Source organism: Phalangium opilio, unplaced genomic scaffold (genome assembly GCF_054372755.1).
Source record: "Phalangium opilio isolate 3A_F unplaced genomic scaffold, DU_Popi_V2 ptg000019l_1, whole genome shotgun sequence".
Lineage (NCBI taxonomy): Eukaryota > Metazoa > Arthropoda > Arachnida > Opiliones > Phalangiidae > Phalangium > Phalangium opilio.
This window is the reverse complement of record NW_028324152.1, coordinates 7,928,816-7,952,675: the sequence shown is the minus strand read 5'-3', so window position 1 is coordinate 7,952,675 and position 23,860 is coordinate 7,928,816. Positions and strand designations below refer to the sequence as shown.

At 40.0% G+C, this 23,860-nt stretch overlaps 3 non-coding genes and 21 pseudogenes across 3 annotated transcripts; 8 read left to right on the top strand and 16 right to left on the bottom strand.

Moving 5' to 3' along the window:
• Positions 1–3,291: 3,291 nt before the first annotated feature.
• Positions 3,292–3,410, bottom strand: LOC149701546 (5S ribosomal RNA; annotated as a pseudogene).
• A 361-nt stretch (positions 3,411–3,771) lies between these two features.
• On the bottom strand, positions 3,772–3,890 carry LOC149701545 (5S ribosomal RNA; annotated as a pseudogene).
• Positions 3,891–4,250: 360 nt separating this feature from the next.
• LOC149701544 (5S ribosomal RNA) lies at positions 4,251–4,369 on the bottom strand (annotated as a pseudogene).
• A 583-nt stretch (positions 4,370–4,952) lies between these two features.
• Positions 4,953–5,055, bottom strand: LOC149701543 (5S ribosomal RNA; annotated as a pseudogene).
• A 133-nt stretch (positions 5,056–5,188) lies between these two features.
• LOC149701542 (5S ribosomal RNA) lies at positions 5,189–5,307 on the bottom strand (annotated as a pseudogene).
• Positions 5,308–5,444: 137 nt separating this feature from the next.
• LOC149701541 (5S ribosomal RNA) lies at positions 5,445–5,563 on the bottom strand (annotated as a pseudogene).
• A 362-nt stretch (positions 5,564–5,925) lies between these two features.
• LOC149701540 (5S ribosomal RNA) lies at positions 5,926–6,044 on the bottom strand (annotated as a pseudogene).
• A 123-nt stretch (positions 6,045–6,167) lies between these two features.
• Positions 6,168–6,270, bottom strand: LOC149701539 (5S ribosomal RNA; annotated as a pseudogene).
• A 135-nt stretch (positions 6,271–6,405) lies between these two features.
• LOC149701538 (5S ribosomal RNA) lies at positions 6,406–6,524 on the bottom strand (annotated as a pseudogene).
• Positions 6,525–15,975: 9,451 nt separating this feature from the next.
• Positions 15,976–16,094, bottom strand: LOC149701537 (5S ribosomal RNA; annotated as a pseudogene).
• Positions 16,095–16,232: 138 nt separating this feature from the next.
• LOC149701536 (5S ribosomal RNA) lies at positions 16,233–16,351 on the bottom strand. The gene has a single exon (XR_016382234.1). It is a non-coding gene; the product is annotated as a 5S ribosomal RNA (ribosomal RNA).
• Positions 16,352–16,697: 346 nt separating this feature from the next.
• LOC149701535 (5S ribosomal RNA) lies at positions 16,698–16,816 on the bottom strand. The gene has a single exon (XR_016382378.1). It is a non-coding gene; the product is annotated as a 5S ribosomal RNA (ribosomal RNA).
• A 1,319-nt stretch (positions 16,817–18,135) lies between these two features.
• On the top strand, positions 18,136–18,254 carry LOC149701534 (5S ribosomal RNA; annotated as a pseudogene).
• Positions 18,255–19,228: 974 nt separating this feature from the next.
• On the top strand, positions 19,229–19,331 carry LOC149701533 (5S ribosomal RNA; annotated as a pseudogene).
• A 122-nt stretch (positions 19,332–19,453) lies between these two features.
• Positions 19,454–19,572, top strand: LOC149701532 (5S ribosomal RNA; annotated as a pseudogene).
• A 135-nt stretch (positions 19,573–19,707) lies between these two features.
• Positions 19,708–19,810, top strand: LOC149701531 (5S ribosomal RNA; annotated as a pseudogene).
• A 376-nt stretch (positions 19,811–20,186) lies between these two features.
• Positions 20,187–20,289, top strand: LOC149701530 (5S ribosomal RNA; annotated as a pseudogene).
• A 122-nt stretch (positions 20,290–20,411) lies between these two features.
• LOC149701529 (5S ribosomal RNA) lies at positions 20,412–20,530 on the top strand (annotated as a pseudogene).
• A 135-nt stretch (positions 20,531–20,665) lies between these two features.
• LOC149701528 (5S ribosomal RNA) lies at positions 20,666–20,784 on the top strand. Its single transcript, XR_016382150.1, has one exon. It is a non-coding gene; the product is annotated as a 5S ribosomal RNA (ribosomal RNA).
• Positions 20,785–20,919: 135 nt separating this feature from the next.
• On the top strand, positions 20,920–21,038 carry LOC149701527 (5S ribosomal RNA; annotated as a pseudogene).
• Positions 21,039–21,405: 367 nt separating this feature from the next.
• On the bottom strand, positions 21,406–21,524 carry LOC149701526 (5S ribosomal RNA; annotated as a pseudogene).
• Positions 21,525–21,661: 137 nt separating this feature from the next.
• Positions 21,662–21,780, bottom strand: LOC149701525 (5S ribosomal RNA; annotated as a pseudogene).
• A 122-nt stretch (positions 21,781–21,902) lies between these two features.
• On the bottom strand, positions 21,903–22,021 carry LOC149701524 (5S ribosomal RNA; annotated as a pseudogene).
• A 360-nt stretch (positions 22,022–22,381) lies between these two features.
• LOC149701523 (5S ribosomal RNA) lies at positions 22,382–22,499 on the bottom strand (annotated as a pseudogene).
• Between the last annotated feature and the right edge of the window lie 1,361 nt (positions 22,500–23,860).

Here is a 23,860-nt window from a genome sequence, read left to right as displayed (position 1 = left end):
TCCCGGATGGGCTCGAACCACCAACCTATTGGTTAACAGCCGAACGCGCTAACCATTGCGCCACGGAAGCACAAAAGCTAAATGCCCGTCAGGTATTGTGCAAAAACCATGACTTTTTACGTCACATCTGAGACCTCACAACACCGCTCCCGGATGGGCTCGAACCACCAACCTATTGGTTAACAGCCGAACGCGCTAACCATTGCGGCACGGAAGCCCAAAAGTTAAATGCTCGTCAGGTATTGTGTAAAAACCTTGACTTTTTACGTCACATCTGAGACCTCACAACACCTCTCCCGGATGGGCTCGAACCACCAACCTATTGGTTAACAGCCGAACGCGCTAACCATTGCGCCACGGAAGCCCAAAAGTTAAATGCTCGTCAGGTATTGTGTAAAAACCTTGACTTTTTACGTCACATCTGAGACCTCACAACACCGCTCCCGGATGGGCTCGAACCACCAACCTATTGGTTAACAGCCGAACGCGCTAACCATTGCGCCACGGAAGCCCAAAAGTTAAACGCTCGTCAGGTATTATGTAAAAACCTTGATTTTTTACGTCACATCTGAGACCTCACAACACCGCTCCCGGATGGGGTCGAACCACCACCCTATGGGTTAACAGCCGAACGCGCTAACCATTGCGCCACGGAAGCCAAAAAATTAAATGTTCGTCAGGGATTGTGGAAAAACTCTGACATTTTACGTTACATCTGAGACGTCACAACACCGCTCCCGGGAGGGCTCAACGATTTTGAAAATGTTATTAAAAATCGAGGTACATTTTTAATTATTGTTCAATCGAGATGAAATCACTTTCAATGAGTGTTTTATAGGGAATTAAGCTGAATTCGGTCAAACATTTCTCCAGAAAAAAATTCATTCAAAAGTGTACCGAAAAAATCGCATGTTTTTCTTCTTCAAGATACAAAATCCGTCACAACGATTTCTTATTGAAAAATTGAATTTTAACAGTTTTTTGAATGAATATCGTTACATTTGCTTGAATTAAAGCAAAAAGTATAAAAATAATGGTTTCAGTGGTTATATTTGAAAATAGTGAAGAAATACTCAAAATATGCTTCTTTGGCCGTGAAGCGTCGATTTTGAAAATGTTATTAAAAATCGAGGTACATTTTTAATTATTTTTCAATCGAGATGAAATCACTTTCAATGAGTGTTTTATAGGGAATTAAGCTGAATTCGGTCAAACATTTCTCCAGAAAAAAATGCATTCAAAAGTGTACCGAAAAAATCGCATGTTTTTCTTCTTCAAGATACAAAATCCGTCACAACGATTTCTTATTGAAAAATTGAATTTTAACAGTTTTTTGAATGAATATCGTTACATTTGCTTGAATTAAAGCAAAAAGTATAAAAATAATGGTTTCAGTGGTTATATTTGAAAATAGTGAAGAAATACTCAAAATATGCTTCTTTGGCCGTGAAACGTCGATTTTGAAAATGTTATTAAAAATCGAGGTACATTTTTATTTATTGTTCAATCGAGATGAAATCACTTTTAATGAGTGTTTTATAGGGAATTAAGCTGAATTCGGTCAAAAATTTCTCCAGAAAAAAATGCATTCAAAAAAGTACCGAAAAAATCGCATGTTTTTCTTCTTCAAGATACAAAATCCGTGACAACGATTTCTTATTGAAAAATTTAATTTTAACAGTTTTTTGGTTGAATATCGTTACATTTGCTTGAATTAAAGCAAAAAGTATAAAAATAATGGTTTCAGTGAATATATTTGTAAATAGTGAAGAAATACTCAAAATATGCTTCGTTGGCGGTGAAACGTCGATTTTGAAAATGTTATTAAAAATCGAGGTACATTTTTAATTATTGTTCAATCGAGATGAAATCACTTTTAATGAGTGTTTTATAGGGAATTAAGCTGAATTCGGTCAAACATTTCTCCAGAAAAAAATGCATTTAAAAGTGTACCGAAAAAATCGCATGTTTTTTCTCTTCAAGATACAAAATCCGTTACAACGATTTCTTATTTAAAATTGAATTTTAACAGGTTGTTGAATGAATATCGTTACATTTGCTTGAATTAACGCAAAAATTACAAAAATAATGGCTTCAGTGGTTATATTTGAAAATAGTGAAGAAATACTCAAAATGTTTTTCTTTGGCCGAGTTACGTCGATTTTGAAAAGTTTTTAAAAATCGAGGTACATTTTTATTTATTGTTCAATCGAGATGAAATCACTTTTAATGAGTGTTTTATAGGGAATTAAGCTGAATTCGGTCAAAAATTTCTCCAGAAAAAAATGCATTCAAAAAAGTACCGAAAAAATCGCATGTTTTTCTTCTTCAAGACACAAAATCCGTGAATACGATTTCTTATTGAAAATTGAATTTTAACAGTTTTTTGAATGAATATCGTTACATTGCTTGAATTAAAGCAAAAAGTATAAAAATAATGGATTCAATGAATATATTTAAAAATAGAGAAGAACTACTCAAAATATGCTTCTTTGGCCGTGAAACGCCGATTTTGAAAATGTTATTAAAAATCGAGGTAAATTTTTAATTATGCTCAATCGAGATGAAATCACTTTTTATGGGTGTTTTATAGGGAATTAAGCTGAATTCGGTCAAACATTTCTCCAGAAAAAAATGCATTCAAAAGTGTACCGAAAAAATCGCATGTTTTTCTTCTTCAAGATACAAAATCCGTGACAACGATTTCTTATTGAAAAATTTAATTTTAACAGTTTTTTTTAATGAATATCGTTACATTTGCTTGAATTAAAGCAAAAGGTATAAAAATAATGGTTTCAGTGGTTATATTTGAAAATAGTGAAGAAATACTCAAAGTGGTCTCCCTCCCAAGTACTGACTGCGCTCGACGCTTCTTAACTTCGGTTATCGGACGAGAACCGGTGTATTCAGCGTGTTATGGCCGTTTCTCGAGAGTGCTAGTTAATAATTTGAATTAAATTAACTTTCATCTTTATAAAACAATAACAAAAAGAAGATATGTTTGCTTTTTTCATATTTGGTGGAATTTGAAAGAGGAAACAAAAGTGAAAAAGCCGACGGCACGCAGTATTCCCAAGTACTGTATGCGCTCGACGCTGCTTAACTTCGGTTATCGGACGAGAACCGGTGTATTCAGCGTGATATGGCCGTTGCCGAGAGTGCTAGGTAATAATTCGAATTTAAATTAAGTGAGACAAATTAACCATCATCTTTTTAAAACAATAACAAAAAGAAAATAAGTTTGCTTTTTTCAAATCTACTGGAATTTAAAAGAGGAAAAAAAAGTGAAAAAGCCAACGGCACGCAGTGTTCCTAAGTGGTCTCCCTCCCAAGTAGTGACTGCGCTCGACGCTGCTTAACTTCGGTTATCGGACGAGAACCGGTGTATTCAGCGTGATATGGCCGTTGCCGAGAGTGCTAGTTAATAATTTGAATTTAATTAACTTTCATCTTTATAAAACAATAACAAAATGAAGATATGTGTGCTTTTTTCAAATCGGGTGGAATTTAAAAGAGGAAACAAAAGTGAAAAACCAACGGCACGCAATATTCCCAAGTACTGACTGCGCTCGACGCTGCTAACGTCGGCGATCGGACGAGAACCGGTGTTCTCAGCGTGATATGGCCGTTGCCGAGAGTGCTAGTTAAAAATTCGAATTGAAATTAAGTGAGACAAATTAACCCTCATCTTTCTAAAACAATAACAAAAAGAAGATATGTTTGCTTTTTTCATATCTATTGGAATTTAAAAGAGGAAAAAAAAAGTGAAAAAGCTAACGGCACGCAGTGTTCCTAAGTGGTCGCCCTCCCAAATACTGACTGCGCTCGACGCTGCTTAACTTCGGTTATCGTACGAGAACCGGTGTATTCAGCGTGTTATGGCCGTTGCCGATAGTGCTAGTTAATAATTTGAATTAAATTAACTTTCATCTTTATAAAACAATAACAAAAAGAAGATATGTGTGCTTTTTTCAATTCGGGTGGAATTTAAAAGAGGAAACAAAAGTGAATAACCAACGGCACGCAGTATTCCCAAGTACTGACTGCGCTCGACGCTGCTACCAGGGCGATCGGACGAGAACCGGTGTTCTCAACGTGATATGGCCGTTGCCGAGAGTGCTAGTTAAAAATTCGAATTTAAATTAAGTGAGACAAATTAACCCTCATCTTTCTAAAACAATAACAAAAAGAAGATATGTTTGCTTTTTTCATATCTATTGGAATTTAAAAGAGGAAAAAAAAAGTGAAAAAGCTAACGGCACGCAGTGTTCCTAAGTGGTCGCCCTCCCAAATACTGACTGCGCTCGACGCTGCTTAACTTCGGTTATCGTACGAGAACCGGTGTATTCAGCGTGTTATGGCCGTTGCCGATAGTGCTAGTTAATAATTTGAATTAAATTAACTTTCATCTTTATAAAACAATAACAAAAAGAAGATATGTGTGCTTTTTTCAATTCGGGTGGAATTTAAAAGAGGAAACAAAAGTGAAAAACCAACGGCACGCAGTATTCCCAAGTACTGACTGCGCTCGACGCTGCTACCAGGGCGATCGGACGAGAACCGGTGTTCTCAACGTGATATGGCCGTTGCCGAGAGTGCTAGTTAAAAATTCGAATTTAAATTAAGTGAGACAAATTAACCATCATCTTTATAAAACATTAACAAAAAGAAAATATGTTTGCTTTTTTCATATCGGGTGGAATTTAAAAGAGGAAACAAAAGTGAAAAAGCCAACGGCACGCAGTATTCCCAAGTACTGACTGCGCTCGACGCTGCTAACGTCGGCGATCGGACGAGAACCGGTGTTCTCAGCGTGATATGGCCGTTGCCGAGAGTGCTAGTTAATAATTTGAATTAAATTAACTTTCATCTTTATAAAACAATAACAAAAAGAAGATATGTTTGCTTTTTTCATATCTGGTGGAATTTGAAAGAGGAAATAAAAGTGAAAAAGCCAACGGCACGCAGTATTCCCAAGTACTGTATGCGCTCGACGCTGCTTAACTTCGGTGATCGGACGAGAACCGGTGTTTTCAGCGTGATATGGCCGTTGCCGAGAGTGCTAGTTAATAATTCGAATTTAAATTAAGTGAGACAAATTAACCTTCATCATTTTAAAACAATAACAAAAAAACATGTTTGCTTTTTTCATATCTATTAAAATTTAAAAGAGGAAAAAAAGTGAATAAGCCAACGGCACGCAGTGTTCCTAAGTGGTCTCCCTCCCAAGTACTGACTGCGCTCGACGCTGCTTAACTTCGGTGATCGGACGAGAACCGCTGTATTCAGCGTGATATGGTCGTTGCCGAGAGTGCTAGTTAATAATTCGAATTTAAATTAAGTGAGACAAATTAACCTTCATCATTTTAAAACAATAACAAAATGAAAACATGTTTGCTTTTTTCATATCTATTAAAATTTAAAAGAGGAAAAAAAAGTGAAAAAGCCAACGGCACGCAGTGTTCCTAAGTGGTCTCCCTCCCAAGTAGTGACTGCGCTCGACGCTGCTTAACATCGGTTATCGGACGAGAACCGCTGTATTCAGCGTGATATGGCCGTTGCCGAGAGTGCTGGTTAATAATTTTAATTTAATTAACTTTCATCTTTATAAAACAATAACAAAAAGAAGATATGTTTGCTTTTGTCATATCGGGTGGAATTTAAAAGAGGAAACAAAAGTGAAAAAGCCAACGGCACGCAGTATTCCCAAGTACTGACTGCGCTCGACGCTGCTAACGTCGGCGATCGGACGAGAACCGTTGTTCTCAGCGTGATATGGCCGTTGCCGAGAGTGCTAGATAATAATTCGAATTTAAATTAAGTGAGACAAATTAACCTTCATCTTTTTAAAACAATAACAAAAAGAAAATATGTTTGCTTTTTTCATATCTATTTTAATTTAAAAGAGGAAAAAAAAAGTGAAAAAGCTAACGGCACGCAGTGTTCCTAAGTGGTCGCCCTCCCAAATACTGACTGCGCACGACGCTGCTTAACTTCGGTTATCGTACGAGAACCGGTGTATTCAGCGTGTTATGGCCGTTGCCGATAGTGCTAGTTAATAATTTGATTTAAATTAACTTTCATCTTTATAAAACAATAACAGAAAGAAGATATGTTTGCTTTTTTTCATATCTGGTGGAATTTGAAAGAGGAAACAAAATTAAAAAAGCCAACGGCACGCAGTATTCCCAAGTACTGTATGCGTTCGACGCTGCTTAACTTCGGTGATCGCACGAGAACCGGTGTTTTCAGCGTGATATGGCCGTTGCCGAGAGTGCTAGTTAATAATTCGAATTTAAATTAAGTGAGACAAATTAACCTTCATAATTTTAAAACAATAACAAAAAAAAACATGTTTGCTTTTTTCATATCTATTAAAATTTAAAAGAGGAAAAAAAGTGAAAAACCCAACGGCACGCAGTGTTCCTAAGTGGTCTCCCTCCCAAGTTGTGACTGCGCTCGACGCTGCTTAACATCGGTTATCGGACGAGAACCGCTGTATTCAGCGTGATATGGCCGTTGCCGAGAGTGCGGGTTAATAATTTTAATTTAATTAACTTTCATCTTTATAAAACAATAACAAAAAGAAGATATGTTTGCTTTTGTCATATCGGGTGGAATTTAAAAGAGGAAACAAAAGTGAAAAAGCCAACGGCACGCAGTATTCCCAAGTACTGACTGCGCTCGACGCTGCTAACGTCGGCGATCGGACGAGAACCGTTGTTCTCAGCGTGATATGGCCGTTGCCGAGAGTGCTAGATAATAATTCGAATTTAAATTAAGTGAGACAAATTAACCTTCATCTTTTTAAAACAATAACAAAAAGAAAATATGTTTGCTTTTTTAATATCTATTGGAATTTAAAAGAGGAAAAAAAAGTGAAAAAGCTAACGGCACGCAGTGTTCCTAAGTGGTCGCCATACTAAAAACATTGAGCTACGACAAACATTGGCCGAGATATTAAGCAAAATGTTCGTCAACTTTGGTATCGTCTCACTTATTTTTATTATGTTACTTATGATTTTTGCACTAAACTTTGGAGGCTCATAACTCTTGTTCTACAAGAGATACTGGAATCTCCTTTGGATATGTTATAGTACTCTTTGCTCCCCATACAAGGATACTTTAAACTTGAGGCTACCTCAATATCGTCGTCAACTTATTTTTTGTCTCACTTATTGTTAGAAGGTTACTTTTGATTTTTGAAAATAAACTTTGCAGGCTCGTAACTCTGGTTCTACCAGAGATACGGGGATGTAAATAATGTGACCTTGACACAAATGTTCGGATAATTATAAAGGTCTTTGCATGTTCCAAGCAAAAAAAAACTTCGCGGTTTCGAACCTGTGGCCTTCCGAGAGTGAGGCGGATGCGATAACCGCTACACTAAAGATATGTTATTATTTTTAATCGAAAGAACAGGGTCAAGTAATTAAGCAATACGTGAACAAACAAACCCCTCCATAGAAAATGCATTAGACTATACTTTGCAGGCTCGTAACTCTGTTTCTACTGGAGATACGGGGATGTCCTTTGAGTATGTTATAGTCCAATTTGTCCCCCATCTAACCATACTAAAAACATTGAGCTACGACAAACAGCAGTCGAGTAATTAAGCTAATCGTAAACAAACAAACCCCTCCATAGGAAATGCATTAGACTATACTTTGAAGGCCCATAACTCTGTGTCTACTAGAGATACGGGGATGTCCTTAGGATATGTTATAGTCCAAATTGTCCCCCATCTAACCATACTAAAAACTTTGGGCTACGACAAACAGGGGCCGAGTACTTAAGCAAAACGTAACGAAACAAACCCCCTGCATAGGAAATGCATTAGACTATAGTTTGCAGGCTCGTAACTCTGTTTCTATTGGAGATACGGGGATGTCCTTTGAGTATGTTTTAGTCCAATTTGTCCCCCATCAAACCATTCTAAAAACATTGAGCTACGACCAACAGGGGCCGAGTAATTAAGCTAAACGTAAACAAACAACCCGTCCATAGGAAATGCAGTAGACTATATTTTGCAGGCCCATAACTCTGTGTCTACTAGAGATACGGGGATGTCCTTAGGATATGTTATAGTCCAAATTGCCCCCCATCTAACCATACTAAAAACATTGAGCTACGACAAACTCAAAGGACATCCCCGTATCTCCAATAGAAACAGAGTTACGAGCCTGCAAACTATAGTCTAATGCATTTCCTATGCAGGGGGTTTGTTTCGTTACGTTTTGCTTAAGTACTCGGCCCCTGTTTGTCGTAGCCCAAAGTTTTTAGTATGGTTAGATGGGGGACAATTTGGACTATAACATACCCTAAGGACATCCCCGTATCTCCAGTAGAAACAGAGTTACGAGCCTGCAAAGTATAGTCTAATGCATTTTCTATGGAGGGGTTTGTTTGTTCACGTATTGCTTAATTACTTGACCCTGTTCTTTCGATTAAAAATAATAACATATCTTTAGTGTAGCGGTTATCGCATCCGCCTCACTCTCGGAAGGCCACAGGTTCGAAACCGCGAAGTTTTTTTTTTGCTTGGAACATGCAAAGACCTTTATAATTATCCGAACATTTGTGTCAAGGTCACATTATTTACATCCCCGTATCTCTGGTAGAACCAGAGTTACGAGCCTGCAAAGTTTATTTTCAAAAATCAAAAGTAACCTTCTAACAATAAGTGAGACAAAAAATAAGTTGACGACGATATTGAGGTAGCCTCAAGTTTAAAGAATCCTTGTATGGGGAGCAAAGAGTACTATAACATATCCAAAGGAGATCCCAGTATCTCTTGTAGAACAAGAGTTATGAGCCTCCAAAGTTTAGTGCAAAAATCATAAGTAACATAATAAAAATAAGTGAGACGATACCAAAGTTGACGAACATTTTGCTTAATATCTCGGCCAATGTTTGTCGAAGCTCAATGTTTTTAGTATAATTAGATGGGGGACAATTTGGACTATAACATATCCTAAGGACATCCCCGTATCTCTAGTAGACACAGAGTTATGGGCCTGCAAAATATAGTCTACTGCATTTCCTATGGACGGGTTGTTTGTTTACGTTTAGCTTAATGACTCGGCCCCTGTTGGTCGTAGCTCAATATTTTTAGTATGGTTAGATGGGGGACAAATTGGACTATAACATACTCAAAGGACATCCCCGTATCTCCAGTAGAAACAGAGTTAGGAGCCTGCAAAGTATAGTCTAATGCATTTTCTATGGAGGGGTTTGTTTTTTCACGTATTGCTTAATTACTTGACCCTGTTCTTTCGATTAAAAATAATAACATATCTTTAGTGTAGCGGTTATCGCATCCGCTTCACTCCCGGAAGGCCACAGGTTCGAAACCGCGAAGTTTTTTTTATAATTATCCGAACATTTGTGTCAAGGTCACATTATTTACATCCCCGTATCTCTGGTAGAACCAGAGTTACGAGCCTCCAGAATTTAGTCTAATGTATTTGGGCTCGAACCACCAGCCTTTCGGTTAACAGCCGAACGCGCTAACCCTTGCGTCACGGAAGCCCAAAAATTAAATGGTCGTTAGGTATTGTGGAAAAACTTTGGTTTTTTACGTTACATTTGAGACTTCACAACACCGCTCCCGGGTGGGCTGGAACCACCAACCTTTTGGTTAACATCCGAACGCGCTAACCATGGAGCCACGGAAGCTCAGAAACTAAATGTTCGTCAGGTGTTGTGGAAAAACTCTGACTTTTTACGTTACACTAGAGACCTCACAACACCGCTCCCGGGTGGGCTCGAACCACAAGCCTTTTGAATAACAGCTGAGCGCGCTAACCAGTGCGCCACGGAAGCCCAAAAATTATATGGTCGTCAGGTATTGTGAAAAACTTTGGCTTTTTACGTTACATTTGAGATACCACAACACCGCTCCCTGGTGGGCTCGAACCACAAACCTATTGGTTAACAGCCGAACGCGCTAACTATTGAGCCACGGAAGCTCAGAAATTAAATGGTTGTCACGTATTGTGGAAAAGTTTTGACATTTTACGTCACATCAGAGACCTCACAACACCGCTCCCGGATGGGCTCGAACCACCAATTTTTCGGTTAACAGCCGAACGCGCTAACCATTGCGCCACGGAAGCCCAAAAATTAAATGGTCGTCAGGTACTGTGGAAAAACTTTGGGTTTTTACGTTACATTTGAGATCTTACAACACAGCTCCCGGGTGGGCCCGAACCACCAACCTTTCGGTTAACAGCTGAACGCGCTAACCATTGCGCCACGGAAGCCCAAAAATTAAATGTTCGTCAGGTATTGTGGAAAAACTTTGGGTTTTTACGTTACATTTGAGATCTTACAACACAGCTCCCGGGTGGGCTCGAACCACCAACCTTTCGGTTAACAGCTGAACGCGCTAACCATTGCGCCACGGAAGCCCAAAAATTAAATGTTCGTCAGGTATTGTGGAAAAACTCTGACTTTTTACGTTATATCTGAGACCTCACATCACCGCTCCCGGGTGGGCTCGAACCACCAGCCTTTTGGATAACAGCTGAGCGCGCTAACCAGTGCGCCACGGAAGCCCAAAAATTATATGGTCATCAGGTATTGTGGAAAAACTTTGGCTTTTTACGTTACATTTGAGATACCACAACACCGCTCCCGGATGGGCTCGAACCACCAACCTTTCGGTTAACAGCCCACGGCGCTAACCATTGCGATACGGCATCCCAAAGATTAAATGTTCGTCAGGTATTGTGGAAAAACTTTGGCTTTTTACGTTACATTTGAGATACCACAACACCGCTCCCGGATGGGCTCGATCCACCAACCTTTCGGTTAACAGCCGAACGCGCTAACCATTGCACCACGGAAGCCCAAAAATTAAATGGTCGTCAGGTATTGTGGAAAAACTTTTGCTTTTTACGTTACATTTATGACTTCACAACACCGCTCCTGGGTGGGCTCGAACCACCAAACTTTTGGTTAATATCCGAACGAGCTAACCATGGAGCCAAGAAAGCTCAGAAGTGAAATGGTCGTCAGGTATTGTGGAAAAACTTTGACTTTTTTCGTCACATCTGAGACCTCACAACACCGCTCCCGAATGGGCTCGAACCACCAACCTTTCGGTTAACAGCCGAACGCGCTAACCATTGCGACACGGAAGCCCAAAAATTTAATGGTCTTCAGGTATTGTGGAAAAGCTTTGGCATTTTACATTTCATTTGAGATCCCACAACAACGCTCCCAGGTGGGCTCGAACAACCAACCTATTGGTTAACAGCCAAACGCGCTAACCATTGAGCCACGGAAGCTCAGAAATTAAATGGTTGTCACGTTATGTGGAAAAGTTTTGACTTTTTACGATACTTCTGAGACCCCACAACACCACTTCCGGGTGGGATCGAACCACCAGCCTTTCGGTTAACAGCCGAACGCGCTAACCCTTGCGTCACGGAAGCCCAAAAATTAAATGGTCGTCAGGTATTGTGGAAAAACTCTGACTTTTTACGTTACACTAGAGACCTCACAACACCGCTCCCGGGTGAGCTCGAACCACCAGCCTTTTGAATAACAGCTGAGCGCGCTAACCAGTGCGCCACGGAAGCCCAAAAATTATATGGTCGTCAGGTATTGTGGAAAAAATTTGGCTTTTAACGTTACATTTGAGATACCACAACACCGCTCCCTGGTGGGCTCGATCCACAAACCTATTGGTTAACAGCCGAACGCGCTAACTATTGAGCCACGGAAGCTCAGAAATTAAATGGTTGTCACGTATTGTGGAAAAGTTTTGACATTTTACGTCACATCAGAGACCTCACAACACCGCTCCCGGATGGGCTCGAACCACCAATTTTTCGGTTAACAGCCGAACGCGCTAACCATTGCGCCACGGAAGCCCAAAAATTAAATGGTCGTCAGGTACTGTGGAAAAACTTTGGGTTTTTACGTTACATTTGAGATCTTACAACACAGCTCCCGGGTGGGCCCGAACCACCAACCTTTCGGTTAACAGCTGAACGCGCTAACCATTGCGCCACGGAAGCCCAAAAATTAAATGTTCGTCAGGTATTGTGGAAAAACTCTGACTTTTTACGTTATATCTGAGACCTCACATCACCGCTCCCGGGTGGGCTCGAACCACCAGCCTTTTGGATAACAGCTGAGCGCGCTAATCAGTGCGCCACGGAAGCCCAAAAATTATATGGTCATCAGGTATTGTGGAAAAACTTTGGCTTTTTACGTTACATTTGAGAAACCACAACACCGCTCCCGGATGGGGTCGAACCACCAACCTTTCGGTTAACAGCCGAACGCGCTAACCATTGCGCCACGGAAGCTCAAAAATTAAATGGTCGTCAGTTATTGTGGAAAAACTTTGACTTTTTACGTCACATCTGAGACCTCACAACACCGCTCCCGGATGGTCTCGAACCACCAACCTTTCAGTTAACAGCCGAACGCGCTAACCATAGCGCCACGGAAGCCCAAAAATTAAATGGTCGTCAGGTATTGTGGAAAAACTTTGGCATTTTACATTACGTTTGAGATCCCACAACACCGCTCCCGGGTGGGCTCGAACCACCAACCTATTGGTTAACAGAAGAACGCGCTAACCATTGAGCCAAGGAAGCTCAGAAATGAAATGGTCGTCAGGTATTGTGGAAAAACTTTGACTTTTTACGTCACATTTGAGACTTCACAACACCGCTCCCGGATGGGCTCGAACCACAAACCTTTTGAATAACTGCTGAACGCTCTAACCATTGCGCCACGGAAGCCCAAAAATTAAATGTTCGTCAGTTATTTTTAAAAAACTCTGAATTTTACGTTACATCTAAGACCTCACAACACCGCTCCCGGATGGGCTCGAACCACCAACCTTTCGGTTAACAGCCGACGGCGTTAACCATTGCGCAACGGAAGCCCAAAGATCAAATGTTCGTCAGGTATTGTGGAAAAACTTTGGATTTTTACGTTACACGTGAGATTTTACAACACCGCTCCCGGGTGGGCTCGAACCACCAACCTTTCAGTTAACAGCCGAACGCGCTAACCATTGCGCCACGGAAGCCCAAAAATTAAATGGTCGTCAGGTATTGTGGAAAAACTTTGGCATTTTACATTACGTTTGAGATCCCACAACACCGCTCCCGGGTGGGCTCGAACCACCAACCTATTGGTTAACAGAAGAACGCGCTAACCATTGAGCCAAGGAAGCTCAGAAATGAAATGGTCGTCAGGTATTGTGGAAAAACTTTGACTTTTTACGTCACATTTGAGACTTCACAACACCGCTCCCGGATGGGCTCGAACCACAAACCTTTTGAATAACAGCTGAACGCTCTAACCATTGCGCCACGGAAGCCCAAAAATTAAATGTTCGTCAGTTATTTTTAAAAAACTCAAAATTTTACGTTACATCTAAGACCTCACAACACCGCTCCCGGATGGGCTCGAACCACCAACCTTTCGGTTAACAGCCGACGGCGTTAACCATTGCGCAACGGAAGCCCAAAGATTAAATGTTCGTCAGGTATTGTGGAAAAACTTTGGATTTTTACGTTACACGTGAGATTTTACAACACCGCTCCCGGGTGGGCTCGAACCACCAACCTTTCGGTTAACAGCCGAACGCGCGAACCATTGCGCCACGGAAGCTCAGAAATGAAATGGTCGTCAGGTATTGTGGAAAAACTTTGACTTTTTACGTCACATCTGAGACCTCACAACACCGCTCCCGGATGGGCTCGAACCACCAACCTTTCGGTTAACAGCCGAACGCGCTAATCATTGCGCCACGGAAGCTCAAAAATTAAATGGTCGTCAGGTATTGTGGAAAAACTTTGACTTTTTACGTCACATCTGAGACCTCACAACACCGCTCCCGGATGGTCTCGAACCACCAACCTTTCAGTTAACAGCCGAACGCGCTAACCATTGCGCCACGGAAGCCCAAAAATTAAATGGTCGTCAGGTATTGTGGAAAAACTTTGGCATTTTACATTACGTTTGAGATCCCACAACACCGCTCCCGGGTGGGCTCGAACCACCAACCTATTGGTTAACAGAAGAACGCGCTAACCATTGAGCCAAGGAAGCTCAGAAATGAAATGGTCGTCAGGTATTGTGGAAAAACTTTGACTTTTTACGTCACATTTGAGACTTCACAACACCGCTCCCGGATGGGCTCGAACCACAAACCTTTTGAATAACAGCTGAACGCTCTAACCATTGCGCCACGGAAGCCCAAAAATTAAATGTTCGTCAGTTATTTTTAAAAAACTGTGAATTTTACGTTACATCTAAGACCTCACAACACCGCTCCCGGATGGGCTCGAACCACCAACCTTTCGGTTAACAGCCGACGGCGTTAACCATTGCGCAACGGAAGCCCAAAGATTAAATGTTCGTCAGGTATTGTGGAAAAACTTTGGATTTTTACGTTACACGTGAGATTTTACAACACCGCTCCCGGGTGGGCTCGAACCACCAACCTTTCGGTTAACAGCCGAACGCGCGAACCATTGCGCCACGGAAGCTCAGAAATGAAATGGTCGTCAGGTATTGTGGAAAAACTTTGACTTTTTACGTCACATCTGAGACCTCACAACACCGCTCCCGGATGGGCTCGAACCACCAACCTTTCGGTTAACAGCCGAACGCGCTAACCATTGCGCCACGGAAGCTCAAAAATTAAATGGTCGTCAGGTATTGTGGAAAAACTTGACTTTTTACGTCACATCTGAGACCTCACAACACCGCTCCCGGATGGTCTCGAACCACCAACCTTTCAGTTAACAGCCGAACGCGCTAACCATTGTGCCACGGAAGCCCAAAAATTAAATGCTCGTCAGGTATTGTGGAAAAACTTTGGCATTTTACATTACGTTTGAGATCCCACAACACCGCTCCCGGGTGGGCTCGAACCACCAACCTATTGGTTAACAGAAGAACGCGCTAACCATTGAGCCAAGGAAGCTCAGAAATGAAATGGTCGTCAGGTATTGTGGAAAAACTTTGACTTTTTACGTCACATTTGAGACTTCACAACACCGCTCCCGGATGGGCTCGAACCACAAACCTTTTGAATAACAGCTGAACGCTCTAACCATTGCGCCACGGAAGCCCAAAAATTAAATGTTCGTCAGTTATTTTTAAAAAACTGTGAATTTTACGTTACATCTAAGACCTCACAACACCGCTCCCGGATGGGCTCGAACCACCAACCTTTCGGTTAACAGCCGACGGCGTTAACCATTGCGCAACGGAAGCCCAAAGATTAAATGTTCGTCAGGTATTGTGGAAAAACTTTGGATTTTTACGTTACACGTGAGATTTTACAACACCGCTCCCGGGTGGGCTCGAACCACCAACCTTTCGGTTAACAGCCGAACGCGCAAACCATTGCGCCACGGAAGCTCAGAAATGAAATGGTCGTCAGGTATTGTGGAAAAACTTTGACTTTTTACGTTACATCTAAGACCTCACAACACCGCTCCCGGATGGGCTCGAACCACCAACCTTTCGTTTAACAGCCGACGGCGTTAACCATTGCGCAACAATAGCCCAAAGATTAAATGTTCGTCAGGCATTGTTGAAAAACTTTGGATTTTTACGTTACACGTGAGATTTCACAACACCGCTCCCGGGTAGGCTCGAACCACCAACCTTTCGGTTAACAGCCGAACGCGCTAACCATTGCGCCACGGAAGCCCAAAAATTAAATGGTCATCAGGTATTGTGGAAAAAAAACAAAAGTGAAAAAGCCAACGGCACGCAGTATTCCCAAGTACTGTATGCGCTCGACGCTGCTTAACTTCGGTGATCGGACGAGAATCGGTGTTTTCAGCCTGATATGGCCGTTGCCGAGAGTGCTAGTTAATAATTTGAATTTATTTAACATTCATCTTTATAAAACAATAACAAAAAGAAAATATGTTTGCTTTTTTCATATCTATTGGAATTTAAAACAGGAAAAAAAAGTGAAAAAGCCAACGGCACGCAGTGATCCTAAGTTGTCCTACTCCCAAGTACTGACTGCGCTCGACGCTGCTTAACTTCGGTGATCGGACGAGAACCGGTGATTTCAGCGTGATGTGGCCGTTGCCGAGAGTGCTGGTTAATAATTCGAATTTAAATTAAGTGAGACAAATTAACCTTCATCTTTTTAAAACAAAAACAAAAAGAAAATATGTTTGCTTTTTTCATATCTATTGGAATTTAAAAGAGGAAAAAAAAGTGAAAAAAGCCAACGGCACGCAGTGTTCCTAAGTGGTCTCCTACCCAAGTACTGACTGCGCTCGACGCTGCTTAACTTCGGTGATCGGACGAGAACCGGTGTTCTCAGCGTGATATGGCCGTTGCCGAAAGTCATAGTTAATCATTTGAATTTAATTAACCTTCATCATTATAAAACAATATCAAAAAGAAGATATGTTTGCTTTTTTCATATCTGGTGGAATTTCAAAGAGGAAATAAAAGTGAAAAAGCCAACGTCACGCAGTGTTTTCAAGTACTGACTGCGCTCGACGCTGCTAAACTTCGGTGATCGGACGAGAACCGGTGTTTTCAGCGTCATATGGGCGTTGACGAGAGTGCTAGTTAATAATTTTCAATTTAATTAACCTTCATGTTTATAAATCAATAAAAAAGAAGATATGTTTGCTTTTTTCATATCTGGTGGAATTTATAAGAGGAAACAAAAAGGAAAAAGCCAACGGCACGCAGTGTTCCTAAGTCGTCTCCCTCCCAAGTACTGACTGCGCTCGACGCTGCTTAACTTCGGTGATCGGACGAGAACCGGTGTTTTCAGCGTGATATGGCCGTTGTCGAGAGTGCTAGTTAATAATTTGAATTTAAAGTTTCAAAGTTTCAAAGTTTATTTGGCATAGTTTAGTACAAAAGCTCATGAGGAGGGACCAAGTCTTCAAGCGACTTATTGCCCTCCTTAAATTTCTTAAGATTAACGACAATTGGACAACAAAATTAGATAAAGAACATTAAAAGAGAATAACCACAAAAAAAATAATATAAATTAAAATTTAAATAAAGTTTTGCAAATACATGGATATAGTTTAATATCTTTTGTAAAGCATGACTTTACAAACCTTAATTAACCTTCATCTTTATAAAACAATAACAAAAAGAAAATATGTTTGCTTTTTTCATATCTGGTGGAATTTAAAAGAAGAACGCGCTAACCATTGAGCCACGGAAGCCCAAAAATTAAATGGTCGTCCGGTATTGTTAAAAAACTATGGCTTTTTACGTTACATTTGAGACTTCACAACACCGCTCCCGGGTGGGCTCGAACCACCAACCTTTTGGTTAACATCCGAACACGCTAACCATGGAGCCAATGAAGCTCAGAAATGAAATGGTCGTCAGGTATTGTGGAAAAACTTTGACTTTTTACGTCACATCTGAGACTTCACAACACCGCTCCCGGATGGGCTCGAACCACAAACCTTTTGACTAACAGCTGAACGCTCTAACCATTGCGCCACGGAAGCCCAAAAATTAAATGTTCGTCAGTTATTTTTAAAAAACTCTGAATTTTACGTTACATCTAAGACCGCACAACACCGCTCCCGGATGGGCTCGAACCACCAACCTTTCGGTTAACAGCCGAACGCGCTAACCATTGCGCCACGGAAGCTCAGAAATGAAATTGTCGTCAGGTATTGTGGAAAAACTTTGACTTTTTACGTCACATCTGAGACCTCACAACACCGCTCCCGGGTGGGCTCGAACCACCAACCTATTGGTTAACAGCCGAATGCGCTAACCATTGAGCCACGGAAGCCCAAAAATTAAATGGTCGTCAGGTATTGTGGAAAAACTTTGGCTTTTTATGTTATTGTTTTAAAAAGATGGTTAATTTGTGTCACTTAATTTAAATTCGAATTATTAACTAGCACTCTCGGCAACGGCCATATCACGCTGAAAACAAAGGTTCTCGTCCGATCACCGAAGATAAACAGCGTCGAGCGCAGTCAGTACTTGGGAACACTGCGTGCCGTTGGCTTTGTCACTTTTGTTTTCTCTTTTAAATTCCACCAGATATGAAAAAAGCAAACATATCTTCTTTTTGTTATTGTTTTATAAAGATGAATGTTAATTAAATTCAAATTATTAAATAGCACTCTCGGCAACGGCCATATCACGCTGAAAACACCCTTTCTCGTCCGATCACCGAAGTTAAGCAGCGTCGAGCGCTGTCAGTACTTTGGAGGGAGACCAATTAGGAACACTGCGTGCCGTTGGGTTTTTCACTTTTATTCGTCTTTTAAATTCCAATAGATTTGAAAAAAGCAAACATATTTTCTTTTGTTATTGTTTTAAAAAGATGAAGGTTAATTGGTTTCACTTATTTTAAATTCGAATTATCAGGAGCAGATGACAAAGGAGTCTCGGACGCTAGCTTCCACAATATAGAGGGCAATGGGACCCGCGTACGTCACAGCTGTAGCGGTATCGTTTGCCATAGAGGCGCTATCAGACATTATAGCAGACGATGCTTTTGGTGGATTATATCTGGCATCAAAGTCTGCTGGGAATTTTTTTTTGTAATAACGGACTAACGGTGGCTACTGAGGTTCGTCTTACCCGATCGCGACATAAATATACACAATATAATTACTTTTTTTCAAACAGCTGTAATCGTTGGTATTAAGATAAAAGATAAGACTACATTTTGTGACCTTAAAGGTAGGAATTAATTGTCTGCTATAAGAGGTTGGAAACGAAATCACTGTCTCTTACTTTTTGGGTTTTAAAAGATCGTGAGTGATTTCTTTTCCCAACCTCTTGTAGCTATCATTTAATTCAAGAAGAAATTTAGAAAAAAATTGGCACTTAAACACATTTTAGTTTTTTAATAGTGTACATACGTTACTCGCTGGGCTTTTCATTATCAATTTTAGTCTAAAAAAAAGATTAAAAAGTCGTTGAAATCCATTTTTTAACTGTAATACTCGTTAAGCCTAGGCTAATTATAAGCAGACGATACATATTTTTAAAGAGAGGCTCCAGACGCGATTTCCCAGATCTCCTTTCGAGACTTTGCAGCCACGCTATTGGTTGGAAAATAAAGCTCAAATTTCCTACGAGAGGTGGCACTGGCGTAATGATTTTGGTTAATAACCGTGACGTTCGCGGATCCCATTGCCCTCTACATTATGGAAGCTAGCGTCCGAGACTCCTTTGTCATCTGCTCCTGGAATTATTAACTACCAATCTCGGCAACGGCCATATCACGCTGAAAACACCCGTTCTCGTCCGATCACCGAAGTTAAACAGCGTCGAGCGCAGTCAGTACTTGGGAACACTGCGTGCCGTTGGCTTTGTCACTTTTGTTTCCTCTTTTAAATTCCACCAGATATGAAAAAAACAAACATATCTTCTTTTTGTTATTGTTTTATAAAAATGAAGGTTAATTAAATTCAAATTATTAAATAGCACTCTCGGCAACGGCCATATCACGCTGAAAACAAAGGTTCTCGTCCGATCACCGAAGTTAAGCAGCGTCAAGCGCAGTCAGTACTTGGGAGGGAGACCAATTAGGAACACTGCGTGCCGTTGGGTTTTTCACTTTTATTCGTCTTTTAAATTCCAATAGATTTGAAAAAAGCAAACATATTTTCTTTTGTTATTGTTTTAAAAAGATGAAGGTTAATTGGTTTCACTTATTTTAAATTCGAATTATTAACTACCAATCTCGGCAACGGCCATATCACGCTGAAAACACTGGTTCTCGTCCGATCACCGAAGTTAAACAGCGTCGAGCGCAGTCAGTACTTGCGAACACTGCGTGCCGTTGGCTTTGTCACTTTTGTTTCCTCTTTTAAATTCCACCAGATATGAAAAAAACAAACATATCTTCTTTTTGTTATTATTTTATAAAGATGAAGGTTAATTAAATTCAAATTATTAAATAGCACTCTCGGCAACGGCCATACCACGCTCAAAACAGAGGTTGTCGTCCGATCACCGAAGTTAAGCAGCGTCGAGCGCAGTAAGTACTTGGGAGGGAGACAACTTAGGAACACTGCATGCCGTTGGCTTTTTCACTTTTCTTCCTCTTTTAAATTCCAATAGATATGAAAAAAGCAAACATATTTTCTTTTGCTATTGTTTTAAAAAGATGAAGGTTAATTGGTTTCACTTAATTTAAATTTGAATTATTAACTACCAATCTCGGCAACGGCCATATCACGCTGAAAACACCGGTTCTCGTCCGATCACCGAAGTTAAACAGCGTCGAGCGCAGTCAGTACTTGAAAACACTGCGTGCCGTTGGCTTTGTCACTTTTATTTCCTCTTTTAAATTCCACCAGATATGAAAAAAACAAACATATCTTCTTTTTGTTATTGTTTTATAAAAATGAAGGTTAATTAAATTCAAATTATTAAATAGCACTCTCGGCAACGGCCATATCACGCTGAAAACAAAGGTTCTCGTCCGATCACCGAAGTTAAGCAGCGTCGAGCGCAGTCAGTACTTGGGAGAGAGACCAATTAGGAACACTGCGTGCCGTTGGGTTTTTCACTTTTCTTCGTCTTTTAAATTCCAATAGATATGAATAAAGCAAACATATTTTCATTTGTTATTGTTTTAAAACGATGAAGGTTAATTTGTCTCACTTAATTTAAATTCTGATTATTAACTAGCACTTTCGGCAACGGCCATATCACGCTGAAAACACCGGTTCTCGTCCGATCACCGAAGTTAAGCAGCGTCGAGCGCAGTCAGTACTTGGGAGGGAGACCACTTAGGAACACTGCGCGCCGTTGGCTTTTTCAATTTTTTTCCTCTTTTAAATTCCAATAGATATGAAAAAAGCAAACATATTTTCTTTTGTTATTGTTTTAAAAAGATGAAGGTTAATTTGTCTCACTTAATTTAAATTCGAATTATTAACTAGCACTATCGGCAACGGCCATATCACGCTGAAAACAAAGGTTCTCGTCCGATCACCGAAGATAAACAGCGTCGAGCGCAGTCAGTACTTGGGAGGGAGACCACTTAGGAACACTGCGTGCCGTTGGCTTTTTAACTTTTCTTCCTCTTTTAAATTCCAATAGATATGAAAAAAGCAAACATATTTTCTTTATGTTATTGTTTTAAAATGATGAAGGTTAATTTATATCACTTAATTTAAATTCGAATTATTAACTAGCACTCTCGGCAACGGCCATATCACCCTGAAAACACCGGTTCTCGTCCGATCACCATAATTAAGCATCGTCGAGCAGTCAGTACTCCACGCTGCTTAACCGGTGTTTTCAGCGTGCCGAGAGTGCTATTTAATAATTTGAATTTATTTAACCTTCATCTTTATAAAACAATAACAAAAAGAAAATATTTTGCTTTTTCCATATCTATTGGAATTTAAAACAGGAGAAAAAATGTGAAAAAGCCAATGGCACGCAGTGATCCTAAGTGGTCTCCCTCCCAAGTACTGACTGCGCTCGACGCTGCTTAACTTCGGTGATCGGACGAGAACCGGTGTTTTCAGCGTGATATGGCCGTTGCCGAGAGTGCTAGTTAATAATTCGAATTTAAATTAAGTGAGACAAATTAACCTTCATCTTTTTAAAACAATAACAAAATGAAAATATGTTTGCTTTTTTCATATCTATTGGAATTTAAAAGACAAAAAAAAAGTGAAAAAGCTAACGGCAAGCAGTGTTCCTAAGTGGTCTCCCTCCCAAGTACTGACTGCGCTCGACGCTGCTTAACTTCGGTTATCGCACGAGAACCGGTGTATTCAGCGTGATATGGCCGTTTCCGAGAGTGCTAGTTAATAATTTGAATTTAATTAACCTTCATCTTTATAAAACAATAACAAAATGAAGATGTGTTTGCTTTTTTCATATCAATTGGAATTTAAAAGAGGAAAAAAGAGTGAAAAAGCCAACGGCACGCAGTGTTCCTAAATGGTCTACCTCCCAAGTACTGACTGCGCTCGACGCTGCTTAACTTCGGTGATCGGACGAGAACCGGTGTTTTCAGCCTGATATGGCCGTTGCCGAGAGTGCTATTTAATAATTTGAATTTAATTAACCTTCATTTTTTAAAAAAAAATCAAAAAGAATATATGTTTGCTTTTTTCATATCTGGTGGAATTTAAAAGAGGAAACAAAAAGGAAAAAGCCAACGGCACGCATTGTTCCCAAGTACTGACTGCGCTCGACGCTGCTTAACTTTGGTGATCGGACGAGAACCGGTGATTTCAGCGTGATATAGCCGTTGCCGAGAGTGCTAGTTAATAATTCGAATTTAAATTAAGTGAGACAAATTAGCCTTCATCATTTTAATACAATAACAAAAAGAAAACATGTTTGCTTTTTTCATATCTTTTAAAATTTAAAAGAGGAAAAAAAGTGAAAAAGCCAACGGCACGCAGTGTTCCTAAGTGGTCTCCCTCCCAAGTATTGACTGCGCTCGACGCTGCTAACGTCGGCGATCGGACGAGAACCGGTGTTCTCAGCGTGATATGGCCGTTGCCGAGAGGTCTAGTTAATAATTCGAATTTAAATTTAGTGAGACAAATTAACCTTCATCTTTTAAACAATGGCTTTTTAATTTTTTTCCTCTTTTAAATTCCAATAGATATGAAAAAACAAACATATCTTCTTTTTGTTATTGTTTGATAAAGATGAAAAGCTTTGACTTTCTACGTTACTTCTAAAACTTCACACCATCGTTCCCGGATGGGCTCGAACCACCGACCTTTCAGTTAACAGCTGAACGCGCTAACTATTGCGCCCCGGAAGCCCAAAAATTAAATGTTCTTCAGGTATTGTGGAAAAACTTTGACATTTTACGTTACATCTGAGACCTGAAATGGTCGTCAGGTATTGTGGAAAAACTTTGGCTTTTTACGTTATATCTGATACCTCAAAACACCGCTCCCGGGTGTGCTCGATCCACCAACCTTTCTGATAACAGCCGAACGCGCTAAAAGGCGCCACGGAAGCCCAGAAATTAAATGGTCGTCAGGTATTGTGGAAAAGCTTTGACTTTTTACGTTACATCTGAGACCTCACAACACCGCTCCCGGGCGTGCTCGATCCACAAACCTTTCGATTAACAGCCGAACGCGTTAACCATTGCGCAAAGGAAGCCCAAAATGTAAATGGTCGTCAGGTATTGTGGAAAAGCTTTGACTTTTTACGTTACCGATATATTTGCTTGAATTAAAGAAAAAAGTACAAAAATAATGGTGTCAGTGGTTATACTTGAAAATAGCGAAAAAAAACTCAAAATGTTCTTCTCTGGTCGAGAAACGTCGATTTTGAAAATGGTATTAAAAATCGAGGTACATTTTTATTTATTGATCAATCGAGATGAAATCACTTTTAATGAGTATTTAATAGGTATTTAAGCTAAATTCGGTCAAAAATTTGTGCAGAAAATAATGCATTCAAAAGTGTACCGAAAAAATCGCATGTTTTTTTATTCAAGGTAGAAAGTCCGTGACAACGATTTATTTTTGAAAGTTGAATTTGAACAGTTTTTTGAATGAATATCGTTACATTTGCTTGAATTAAAGCAAAAAGTACAAAAATAATGGTTTCAGTGGTTATATTTGAAAATAGTGAAGAAATACTCAAAATATGCTTCTATGGCCGAGAAACGTCGATTTTGAAAATGTTATTAAAAATCTAGGTACATTTTTATTTATTGATCAATCGAGATGAAATCACTTTTAATGAGTATTTTATAGGTAATTAAGCTGAATTCGGTCAAAAAATTGTCCAGAAAAAAATGCATTCAAAAGTCTATCGAAAAAATCGCATATTTTTTGTCTTCAAGATACAAAATCCGTGACAACGATTTCTTATTGAAAATTCAATTTGAAGTTTT